Source organism: Podarcis muralis, chromosome 2, assembly GCF_964188315.1.
Source record: "Podarcis muralis chromosome 2, rPodMur119.hap1.1, whole genome shotgun sequence".
In the NCBI taxonomy this organism is placed as follows: Eukaryota; Metazoa; Chordata; class Lepidosauria; order Squamata; family Lacertidae; genus Podarcis; species Podarcis muralis.
This window is the reverse complement of record NC_135656.1, coordinates 101,845,291-101,858,531: the sequence shown is the minus strand read 5'-3', so window position 1 is coordinate 101,858,531 and position 13,241 is coordinate 101,845,291. Positions and strand designations below refer to the sequence as shown.

General features: G+C 44.7%; 1 protein-coding gene across 3 annotated transcripts in view; it reads right to left on the bottom strand.

Moving 5' to 3' along the window:
* The window catches only part of FHIT (fragile histidine triad diadenosine triphosphatase), a 1,046,096-nt gene that overhangs the window by 821,535 nt on the left and 211,320 nt on the right, over positions 1-13,241 (bottom strand). For all 3 annotated transcript variants that reach the window (XM_028719572.2, XM_077925099.1, XM_077925100.1), the window contains one exon: positions 7,616-7,686. The gene's annotated coding sequence lies outside the window, so the exon portion shown is untranslated. The remainder of the gene's footprint in view (positions 1-7,615; positions 7,687-13,241) is intronic.

Here is a 13,241-nt window from a genome sequence, read left to right as displayed (position 1 = left end):
TGCAGCTACGAGGATGAGACACTTAATGGGGGTGGGGCAGGGATGCAAGGTTGAATCTTAGTATGGAGCTTTATCGGGCAGTTAGTTCAGTGTAGTAACAAGCAAAGCCAATCACCAGAGCAGAAATCTACGGCACAAACCCTCAAATCCAGACCTAAGAATGGTTCTGTCCAAAGATCTGCTGAGTCACAGTCAGGTGACTCACAACCAACTGTCCAACTTGACTTTGCCTGCATAAAAGCTTGAGTCCTTTTCGAATCTGAGCCTGGCAAGCCAAGAGCTATGTACAGCAAGATACTGTTGCCCAATATTTGACAGATCCAGAATCATTCTGCTCTGCTCTTAGAGGTTGTCACATTCCTCTGCCAGCTGCTGGAGTGCCCAGCATGACATGAGACAACAGAGCTGTCAGATGCAATAGCTAACACTAGAGTCAAATTAGACAATGCTTTCTGTTACTGCTCCCCGTTGAGGAGCAAACATATGTCTTACTCTCTCTCACCACCAGCCTGCCCAACTTCCAACGCCATTGGCAGTTCAGGCATAAGAGGGACTTAAGATGGGGCGTGCATGACCCAACTTTAGTAGGCTTAATATAAAATGTATTATTGGAGAAATCAACCATGTTAAATGGGCCTACAGTGCATTGGACTGCCTGTGTGTGGGCACCATTAAAATGTTACATTCCTGCATGGTGGGATCAGAAATGGGGCAGGTGTGCCGGCTTGTGAGGAAGCGTAAGGTGTGCTCTTGCTTTCATTCCTGACTACATTATTCGTCCAAGCTGGCCCATAGTACAGACCCAACGCACAGACAAATCTGTATTCAGGCTGTGTTCAAAAACATAGCATCACACTCTCAGAAGACAGTCCTCTTGTAAGGACTACAGCAACATGGCTTCCTGGCACCAAGTTGCTCTCAGTATTATTATATAATTATTATATAATTGTTCTATATGATTTGTGCTGTATTTGTGATGTTCTGTTATGTCATTGTTATTTACTGTTTATAAGCCGCTTTGAGATTCTTCAGAATGAAAAGTGGCACAGAAATATAATAAATCAAATCAAACTACTACTGCTCAGTCACCGGTTAGGTCAAGTACCTAAATGTGCCCATTAGAAAGCCTATTAAATCATGTGTTTGCAAGGGTTAAATGAAGAGGGCACAGTCCATTTGAGTCCTAAAATGTGTCCTTGCCTTTGTCCTTCAGGTGCATGTGAAAACTGTGCCACAAAGCATTTGCCTGCTTAGGAATGTGCAGCCTTGGTGCAGTTTGTTGGTACAAAACATTAAGTCTATTACAAGGGTTTTTATAATGTCTTCAGTCCTCTTGAAGTATCACCCAGCCGTTCTTCCGTCAGGCCTCAAATGATGCAATTCATCAGCCAGTTACTGATGGGGCTTCGAGGAAAGTCCAATTCTGAAATATATATGGGACTGTGAATCTTTCGTTAGGTAATATAAATAAATCTAGTCTCAGAAGTGGTGCCTTCTTAATCATCTTTAAAACACAATAGGGCTGTCACTGCAGCCCATGACTCTGATTTTCTCTGCTGGAAATATGGCAAGGAGAAGCAGCCATTTCCTCGAAGAGAATGTGAAATGTGGAGGAGAAGGAAGAGCAGACTTATTTTGGGAGCAGAAGCAATGTTTACACGTGCACTGGCAGATTCCTCTTCTGTTTACTAATCTGGAGCAAATCACCCACCCAGACAAAACACAAAAAAGTCTAATAAGTGGGGAACAAAATGAGGTAGTTATTTAACCTATATTCATTTTAAAAAAATATTTTCAGGTTGATTTACAAAAACTAAATACACACAGACACAAACTATAAATGAATCAATGCCCAAGCGAATAAAAAGTCAGAAACTCTGTGAATCCATTCAGTTGGATGCACATACGGCTGGGGACAAGCCACCACGATCCAGCTTTTACACATTCACTTCACATGGTTTTACTATGTGAGTACAGTTCAAGTTTACAGAATCAAGTATCAAACACAGAAGCCCTGACGTAGAAGTATCTCAGAATGCAACCAGCTCTCTTTTCACCTTAGCACCTCTCACATATTAACACAACATGGATTCGATGCAACGTCAAAGGCTTCATCTGGCACACCATGGTACATGGACAGACATAGGCTAGATCAGGGGCCAGCAACCTTTTCAGCCGTGGGCCAGTCCACTGTCCCTCAGACCATGTGGTAGGCTGGACTATATTTTTTTGGGGGGGGTGAACGAATTCCTATGGCCCACAAATAACCCAGAGATGCATTTGACTTAAGAGCACACATTCTACTCATGTAAAAACACCAGGGAGGCCCCACAAATAACCCAGAGGTGCATTTTAAATAAAAGGACACATTCTACTCATGTAAAAACACCCTGATTCCTGGACTGTCTGTGGGCCAGATTGAGAAGGCGATTGGGCCGCATCGGCCCACCAGCCTTAGGTTGCCTACCCCTGAGTTTTAGGGCAGCAGCTGAAGAAGGAACAAAAAGGGTTTTCTTGTGTGAGTTTCTTGTGGCTGTTTAGCTGCTCTCTCTGTGCAAAGGTCAGAGGGGGCAGGGCTTCTGTTGAGGTAGGTGATTAGCTGTGGGAGGAGCTTATCAGAGTTTTAGGGCAGCAGCTGAAGAAGGAACAAAAAGGGTTTTCTTGTGTGAGTTTCTTGTGGCTGTTTAGCTGCTCTCTCTGGGCAAAGGTCAGAGGGGGCAGGGCTTCTGTTGAGGTAGGTGATTAGCTGTGGGAGGAGCTTATCAGAGTTTTAGGGCAGCAGCTGAAGAAGGAACAAAAAGGGTTTTCTTGTGTGAGTTTCTTGTGGCTGTTTAGCTGCTCTCTCTGTGCAAAGGTCAGAGGGGGCAGGGCTTCTGTTGAGGTAGGTGATTAGCTGTGGGAGGAGCTTATCAGAGTTTTAGGGCAGCGACGCGCGCCTAGCGGCGCGCGCAGTTTGATCCATATTTTAGATTTAGGGGAGCTAGTCTCAAACATTTGTTGGGGGAGACCTAGGTTTTTTGGGGGGATTTATTTGTCCTGTCTCCACACTTTTAATGATAGAGGACCACTGTAGTCACCCCCAACGACACGTTCTCAAGATGGAGGGTGAGGGAACAGCTGCAGTCGCCTGTGGTTCCTGCGCAATGTTTGCCATCTTGCCAAAGGTTGCAGGCAGCTTTACCTGCAGCAATTGCATGTTGATTGCCCTCTTAAAAGACAAAGTCCAGCAACTGGAGGAACGTGTAGCTACGCTCCAAAGAATTAGAGACCTGGAACTCTTCTTGGAAGCAACAGAGCACACCGTCTCCACCAAGGAAGAGACAGGGGACTCCCCTGAGAAGGTGGCTAGTTCACCAACACAGGAGCCAGATATATGGAGAAACGTGACTCAAAGAAGTAGGAGGCCCAGGGTTCGCTCTGATTGTTTAGAAATACGCAATCGCTTTGAGGTCCTTTCCCCTACCATGGAAGACGAAGAGCAGACTCCATTTGAGGATCTCTCCCTCATTACAGTCGATCAGGTATATGAAGACGAGCAGCAAAGGCAGTCCTCAGGGAATGTCCAGGCGACCTTGGAACGGACAGCTCACAGAAGAACCCCGACCAGACCTAAGAGGAGGCGTGTGGTGGTGATAGGGGATTCCCTACTGAGGGGAACAGAAGCAGTGATCTGTGGGCCTGACAAGATGTCTCGGGAAGTGTGCTGTCTCCCCGGGGCTAAGATCCAAGATGTAACTGAACGACTGCAAGGAATCATAAAACCCACTGACAAATACCCCTTCCTCTTGGTTCATGTGGGAACCAATGACACTGCAAGCAATAGCCTCCAGAAGATCAAAAGAGATTACGAGGCTCTGGGCAGGAAATTGAAGCAATTAAATGCACAAATTGTCATCTCATCTGTCCTCCCAGTTGAACGACGTGGCCCAGGGAGAGAGGGAAAAATAGTGGAAGTGAACAACTGGCTTCGCAAATGGTGTAAACAGGAACGGTTTGGATTCTTAGATCACGGACTGCAGTTTCTTGAAGATGGACTTCTGGCAAGCGATGGGCTGCACCTCACAACGGTTGGGAGGAATGTTTTTGCAAAAAATCTCAGAAACCTCATCAGGAGGGCTTTAAACTGACTAATGTGGGGGAGGGAGACAGTGCTCCTGAAGGTAGGAGTCTATCAATTGATGAAGATGATCATCCAAATGTCATAGACCGAATGGAGCAAAGAGCATGCAGACCTAGTGGTGGGAGGAAAAAATCCTTAAATAAGAGACACGGGGGAATGATTAATGGACTTCAATGTCTGTACACTAATGCGCAAAGCATGGGAAATAAACAAGATGAGCTTGAGCTCCTGGTACAGCAAACTAAATATGACATAATAGGAATCACTGAAACCTGGTGGGATAAATCCCACGATTGGAATGTAATAATGGAGGGATACAATCTATTTCAAAGAAACAGACCAGACAAGAAAGGAGGAGGAGTGGCGTTATATGTCAGGGATGTGTATACCTGTGAAGAGATCCAAGATTTAGAACCTCAAAGCCAAAGTGAGAGCATTTGGGTGAAAATTAAGGGAGAGAAGAATAACAGTGACCTCATTGTGGGAGTTTACTATAGATCCCCAAGCCAAACGGAGGACATAGATGATGCCTTCCTGGAACAGATGGCCAAGCATGCAAAAGGAAGGGAGATAGTAGTAATGGGGGACTTCAATTACCCTGATATTTGTTGGATGTCAAACTCAGCCAAGAGCATAAGGTCAAACAGATTCCTCACTGCCCTTGCAGACAACTTCATTGTCCAGAAAGTGGGAGAAGCAACAAGAGGAACAGCCATTTTAGATCTGGTCCTAACCAATGTTGATGACCTGGTTAGTGGGGTAGAAGTGGAAGGATCATTAGGCGCGAGTGATCATGCTCTTCTGAAGTTTACTATACAGCGGAAAGGAGCAGCCAAGCATACTAGGACTCAATTTCTCGACTTTAAGAAAGCCGACTTCATAAAGCTTAGGGAAGTGCTGGGTGAGATCCCATGGACAGTAATACTAAAAGGAAAGGGAGTTCAAGATGGCTGGGAGTTTGTTAAGAGGGAGATAGTAAAAGCACAACTTCAGGCAATACCAATGAGACGGAAACATGGAAGGTGCCTAAAGAAGCCAGGGTGGCTATCTAAAGAACTTTTAACTGAGTTAAGATTAAAAAAGGATGTGTACAAAAAATGGAAAAGGGGGGAAACCACCAAAGAGGAATTCAAACAAATAGCCAGCATGTGTAGACACAAAGTCAGAAAAGCTAAAGCACAAAATGAACTCAGGCTTGCTAGAGAGGTTAAAAGCAACAAAAAAGGCTTTTATGGGTATGTTCGTAGCAAAAGGAAGAACAAAGAAACCGTGGGGTCACTCAGAGGAGAAGATGGTGAAATGCAAACAGGGGACACAGAAAGGGCTGAACTCCTCAATGCTTTCTTTGCCTCAGTCTTCTCCGATAAAGAAAACAATGCCCGACCTGAAGAATTTGGAGCAAATGATTCAGCAGAGGAAACACAACCCAGAATAACTAAGGAGATAGTACAAGAATACTTGGCTAGTCTAGATGTATTCAAGTCTCCAGGGCCAGATGAACTGCATCCAAGAGTATTAAAAGAACTGGCAGATGTGATTTCAGAACCACTGGCAGTCATCTTTGAGAATTCCTGGAGAACAGGCGAAGTCCCCACAGACTGGAGGAGGGCAAATGTTGTCCCTATTTTCAAAAAGGGGGAAAGAGAGGACCCAAATAATTACCGCCCAGTCAGTCTGACATCAATACCAGGGAAGATTCTGGAGCAGATCATTAAGCAAACAGTCTGTGAGCACCTAGAAAGGAATGCTGTGATCACCAATAGTCAGCATGGATTTCTGAAAAATAAGTCATGTCAGACTAACCTGATCTCGTTTTTTGACAGAATTACAAGCCTGGTAGATGAAGGGAACGCAGTGGATGTAGTCTACCTTGATTTCAGCAAGGCATTTGACAAGGTGCCCCATGATATTCTTGTAAAGAAGCTGGTAAAATGCGGTCTTGACTATGCTACCACTCAGTGGATTTGTAACTGGCTGACTGACCGAACCCAAAGGGTGCTCATCAATGGTTCCTCTTCATCCTGGAGAAGAGTGACTAGTGGGGTGCCACAGGGTTCTGTCTTGGGCCCGGTCTTATTCAACATCTTTATCAACGACTTGGATGATGGACTCAAGGGCATCCTGATCAAATTTGCAGATGACACCAAACTGGGAGGGGTGACTAACACCCCAGAGGACAGGATCACACTTCAAAACGACCTTGACAGATTAGAGAACTGGGCCAAAACAAACAAGATGAATTTTAACAGGGAGAAATGTAAAGTATTGCACTTGGGCAAAAAAAATGAGAGGCACAAATACAAGATGGGGGACACCTGGCTTGAGAGCAGTACATGTGAAAAGGATCTAGGAGTCTTGGTTGACCACAAACTTGACATGAGCCAACAATGTGACGCGGCAGCTAAAAAAGCCAATGCAATTCTGGGCCTCATCAATAGGAGTATAGCATCTAGATCAAGGGAAGTAATAGTGCCACTGTATTCTGCTCTGGTCAGACCTCACCTGGAGTACTGTGTCCAGTTCTGGGCACCACAGTTCAAGAAGGACACTGACAAACTCGAACGTGTCCAGAGGAGGGCAACCAAAATGGTCAAAGGCCTGGAAACGATGCCTTATGAGGAACGGCTAAGGGAGCTGGGCATGTTTAGCCTGGAGAAGAGGAGGTTACGGGGTGATATGATAGCCATGTACAAATATATAAAAGGATGTCACATAGAGGAGGGAGAAAGGCTGTTTTCTGCTGCTCCAGAGAAGCGGACACGGAGCAATGGATCCAAACTACAAGAAAGAAGATTCCACCTAAACATTAGGAAGAACTTCCTGACAGTAAGAGCTGTTCGACAGTGGAATTTGCTGCCAAGGAGTGTGGTGGAGTCTCCTTCTTTGGAGGTCTTTAAGCAGAGGCTTGACAACCATATGTCAGGAGTGCTCTGATGGTGTTTCCTGCTTGGCAGGGGGTTGGACTCGATGGCCCTTGTGGTCTCTTCCAACTCTATGATTCTATGATTCTATGATTCTATGGGCTAGATTATCTGGCTGGACAAATCTTTCATGAGGAATAGGACTGCAAGTTCACCCAACATACATATACAGACTCCTAATAAAAAATAGGGCATGAATCCTCCAGCCATTCGCCTCATTCCCTCGAAAGAGATGGTCAAAGAATGCAATGTCTTGGCCAGCTGCTGCATGCATGAACTTTTACATCGATAATCCACTGCGCTGTGTGTTTGAGGCGAGGGAAGCAAACACGTTCCTCCACCATTTAAATTGTAATAGTGACCCAATAAATGTGTGAATGGTGCCCAAGAGATGACACATGAATTAGAAGAAAAGATGTGATTCCAAGTTATTTGCGTTTTACTTTTTGCCTTTGTTGGCAAAGCCAAAGATCTTTTGAAGCTTCACTTTGGCCTGGTAAATATCTGTTGTGAACTATTTGCGTCTCCCATGAGGTATCACACATTTTTTTACGCAAAGGTCTGTATTTCCTACCTTTTTTTGCTTGTCCTGCCTCAGGGCCTCTTCTAGCACTAGAAAGTCTTGAGAGAGAAAATTTTCTGCTCCTGTTGAGAGAGAAAAAAGAGAGGTAGTGTTGACCCTCAGCTTGTAGTTTTACAAAGAAAACTTTAAAAGAGAGTTGGGGGAGGAGGAAAAGCAGAAGAGAAAAGTCAGTGAAATATGGGGGGGGGGGGGTTGGAACATCATTTTCTGCAGAAGAGAGTTTGTAGTTTTAAAGGGGGGAAACGTCAATACACTTGGAAGACTTTCATATGATAATACACTGTGAGCCAGAGATAACTTTTTAATTTGTGAATGGTGTTGCCTAGTGCTGTTTTTCTAGAAAAAGAGGTTCTGGAACTCAACAAGAATACTACCCTTGTTCTCTTAGAATGGCAATGGCACCCACCTGAGAGGTGCCGGAACTGAGTTCCGTCCAGTTCTGGCTGACCTGGTATTGCCATGGGACACAAGTGGCTCAAAATGACATCTCCCCCACCCCCTACTCAAAGAAACATGCCACCTTTTGATTCCCCTTCACACCTTAAGTAACTTGAGAAGGGGAGCTGTCAATTATCTCTGCTGCTACCAAACCCTTCCTTGACTGTTCCACCTGCCAACATCACCAGCAAAAGCACTATTAATTTTGTGAATGAGACGGCAGTCCGGCATATGTTGCTGAACTACAACTCCCACCATCCATGACCACTGATCATGCTGCCTGGGATCTGGAGTACAGCAACATCTGGAGATCTGCAGCCTCCCCGCAACCCAAAATAAATGAATGCATATTCTTCCCCTGTTGCTCTTATCTCCATTTTCCTCTGCGCTCCTCTGTTGTCTCCCATATTTTGCACCTCAGACAGTTACTCATCTATGGAACTACATTAACAACACGAGCAATTCATGAAGTCTGAAGGGACCCAGATGCAGACTACCTTTAACCTACAACAAAGTCCGTGTTTCTTCCTACTGTTCCTTCCTATTAAATTGACCAGGGAGGGGTGGTAAGAATGGCAAAGGTTAGAAAGAGAGAAGGACAAAACTACAGTCAGCCTTCCTGTATCCTTCTTAGTGATCTTGGGGAGCCTGTCAAAAATTTTCCCTCTCTCATAGACTGACCTAGATACTGAAGTCAGGAAATGTAATAAAAATGAAAATAAAAAAAAATCCCCAATGCAGAATGCAAGACATAAGCTTTTTCTTTGTAAACATCCAGTGAGCACCATCACAAAGCGCAAGAGCCCTCATTATATTTAATAACTCCACGAACTCCAACTTAGCTGCTAGCAATTTCAGGGTGGTGGGATGTTAATGTTCACACACTGGATCAAATGAAATATTCTGCTTTTTACCTGCCTAATTAGCATTAACACAAAGACCTTGGGCGCAGCCAATTTTGTACGCAAAAATCCCCCCTAAACCCAATGCCAGTTCTCAGCAATATACCTTCTGGCTCTAACCGAGGAGAAAACTCATAACCTAGATCCAAACAAATAAGGGTGAAAATCCCCTTGGCCACACAACAAGGCATCCGTATTTGCCTGCAGTGCCGCCTAAAAGGGTTAGTGGCAGTAATGTTCAGTGGTTATGCAACTTTCATAGGTTGACAGCCAACCAAACTTTGACTTAAAGAGTAGGCCCACTGTAATTAATGGACATAACTTAGTCATGTTCATGAATTTCCATGGGTCTCCTCTGAGTAAAACTGAGTTGAATGCCACCCACAGCAGAATAAGCATTTTATTTTCCATACAGTTTTTTGAATCTTAAAATACTATGGATGAAGACTACATTTGGTAAGAAAACCAGCGTATATAATTCCACAATTTAGCTAGGGCTGTCATCAGAGCTCTGTTCAAATCAAGGCTGGGTCAGCTCAAAAGCATATGTCATAGTATACATTTTGATTTCAAAATCATTACCCATACTTGCACCCAAAGACAACTTGGAACTATTCTAGAAAATGCCAAACCCCCCAAAATGCACCATTCCAGTTCATAAAACTGCAAGTCTCTTTATTCCTACTGAGGCTGAAGCAAAACAACCACTGTGTGTTTGAAATCATTTTCATGTTCAACAACGAATATCACAAAATCAGCATAATAATTACACTGGAAGCTGCAAAATAAACAGAAGTCTGATGGAAACACTTCAGTTAATCACCAAATATATTATCTGGACAAATATTAGAAACAGCAGCAATTGTTATTTTAGGGAAGCTACACGAGATCCAACTATGGTTTTCCAAGTGGTAGTCTACACAAAGTGGGCTCAGATAACGGCTAACGAAATCAAAAGCTCCCCTCTTGACTTCCTTGCAAGCCCATCTGGGGATAACCTCTGATTTGTTTACATGAAACAAACAATACTTTGAGGACTGTGTAGGGAGAGAATCAGAGGGGAAAGCAGAATAAAAGCCAACCAACGGCTATGGCAAGATTCAGTAGCAGAAATTGGGCTCTGTGCTGAGGGAAGTTCCATTTTTTAAATAATGCTGTAAACTGAAATAAAGACTTTCTTTGGGGTCCTATGTCTGGGGCCTTCATTAGGGTCCAGAAATTACATACTTGCGGGGGAGGGGATACAGGGTTGATGGAGGACCCTGGGTAAGAGACAGAGAAATGTTGGTCTTCAAGGGTGAGAGGCTGTGAGTGGCAAGGTCCAAGAATTACTTTTAAGAGAGGACTCTGTATTTTAAGTACAGTGGTACCTTGGGTTACATACACTTCAGGTTACATACGCTTCAGGTTACAGACTCCACTAACCCAGAAATATTACCTTGGGTTAAGAACTTTGCTTCAGGATAAGAACAGAAATCACGCAGTGGCAGCGCGGTGGCAGCAGGAGTCCCCATTAGCTAAAGTGGTGCTTCAGGTTAAGAACGGTTTCAGGTTAAGAACAGACCTCCAGAACGAATCAAGTTCTTAACCCGAGGTACCACTGTATTCAATTTGTATCTTCTGTAGCTGCAATTTGTATTATGGGGAAATCTTAATAATAAAGCTTAATAATAAATCTTAAAAACAAAAGGTGCTGTTAACCAAAACAACCAGCAAAGACTAGTGACTGAGATGCCCTCAGCTTCCCTGGCCCAGATAAAGAGTGCTTGTTGTCTCAGCGCTGCTTCATCTCTCAAGATAGCAACAGTCCCAAGGGCCTCCAGCCCAAACCACAGACCTAGCAATATGGCCTGGTGTCTGTCAACACAGGGACCCGTGGGCAGCTGAAGCCCACAAACACTAGCACGTGCCCAGCCTGCCCCTCCATGAGAGGTAGCTGAGTGTGGGAAGCCACCAATTTTAAAAATCCCCACAGTACCCTGGAGCTCCAGACAAGTAGCCTCTTTCATAGGGGAAGAAAAGCTTTGAGAAACTTGGAGGACAAATTTCAGCACAGCACTACTTGGTCAACATGAAGGAGCATTCAAAGGTGACATTCCCCTACTTGTAATTTGAAGTGGTACAACCCACTCCACCAACCTCAGCATTCTACCACCTCGTTCTGTGTAGACCCACTCTCTGACCAGTGGAGGGTGGTCCATTTGGGCTGCCTTCTTACTTCCAACCTTCTTACAACCAATCATGGGGTGTTTCTGACTCCACCTACTGTTGGTCTCCTTTCCTTCTGTCCAGAGACAGCACATCCCGTTTACCACCTGAGGCAAAACAGGAACATGCCGCCGTGCCACCCCACACCACTGAAGCCTTCTTTACTTCCCTTATGTGCAGAAGTGGCAGCAGTTTCCGGTGAGATCTCACCAACAACTGACAGTGCGGCTTCTCCAAGGTGGTTGCTTCACCTCATGAGCAGGCCGGTCCTGCGTCTTTCCTACGAGTCCCATGGGCAACAGCCACCAGTGCCTAGGGACCTGCCTTCTCACTACTCTATGATGAAGGAATTAAACCATCAGTTTTTCCATTGACTTCAGACAGCTTGATGCTTGCCTATACAGTGGTACCTCTGGTTGCGAACGGGATCCATTCCGGAGGCCCGTTCACAACCTGAGCAGAACGCAACCCGCGTCTGCGCATGCACGGGTCGCTATTCACCACTTCTGCGTATGCGCGTAATGTCATTTTGAGCGTCTGCGCATGCGCGAGCAGCGAAACCCAGAAGTAACCCTTTCCGGTACTTCCAGGTCGCCGTGGGACGCAACCTGAAAACGCGCAACCTGAAGCAAACGTAACATGAGGTATGACTGTATTCCTACACATCTGAAATCTTTTTGTTACACTGCCTCACGGAGCCTTTGATTTTAATTCAGCTCTTATTTTCCTTGGAGCTTTCATCAAGGTTTCCTTAACACACAATTTCATCCCTTTCAAGACCTTTACTGTATAGCGCAGAATGTACATGGAGGATTATTTCTGTTTGTAAAGAAAGTTTAATTATTCTATCAAGAAGCTTAGCGGGGCCACCCCACAGAATGAATCTCACAGATTATCAGCTTCCACGATTAAAGCTAAATGTGGTGCTCTCTCTGAGTTCTTTTCCCTCTCTTGTTTGGTGCGATAAGCATCCCCTTAGAGAATTTTACTGGAATTTGGAGCAACACAATGTGACTAAAGGTACAAGTCAGAATGAGCCACACAACAAGCTGCCCATATATGGTGTGCAAAGTCATTCTGAATATTATTTAGGAATCTTAAAACTTAAGCGTCCTTCAGTTCCATTGCAAATCTGTAACTTGATTTGAATGCCTTCCTTAGGGTTTGAATCAAATCACATGGCCACAATCACACAGCACAAAGCACTGCTTGCCTTCCAGTGTGGTACCTGGTGTATCAGTGGCATATTGTGAATGGGGGGGGGGGAGGGGCATACCAGAAAGTTTCTAGTGTTGTGAGGTAAACTTGTAAAAAAACAAAAACCTAAGCAATTTTGCAAAATAACTGCTAGGAATCGATTCTCACCTCCTACCTACTAGGGAATACAAGCCCACCTGAGATTACTTGGACTTCATGGCTCCCTTGAGCTTCAGTTTCCCAACAGTCTCTGTAAGAAGCACCAGAAGAAGGTCACCAGTAGACTTATCAACAGTCCTTTTTTATTTAGACACCTTGGCTATGCTTCATCCCTTTGCTTTGCTCTTCCATGGACTCTTCACTGCACATTTGCCCTTAGTCTGCCCAGTGCTAACTTGATCCCATTTACACCCCACTCTAACAAGCTTTAAGCTTGTGGGGAAATTGCGGAGAGTGATTCCAATAACCAAAACAGGGGACTTTTTATTTCTTAACACCAGCGGACAGAACCAGATATTCTTGGACTCCAACTCTCATCAGTCCCAATCCTCATCAGCATGGTGAGTGGTAAGGGATGTTGGGAGCTGGAGTCTCAGGTGACTTAGAAACTACAACTGATCCAGAATGTGGCAGCTAGGCTGGTGACTGGGGGTGGCTGCCGGGAGCATATAACACTGGTCCTAAAGGATCTTCACTGGCTCCCAGTGTGTTTCCCAAGCACAAGTCAAAGTGTTGGTGCTGACCTTTAAAACCCTAAATGGCCTCAGCCCAGTATACCTGAAGGAGCGTTTCTATCCCCATTGTTCAGCCCACACACTCAGGTTCTCCTCTAAGGGTCTTCACTGCGAGAAGTGAAGTCACAGAGAACCAAG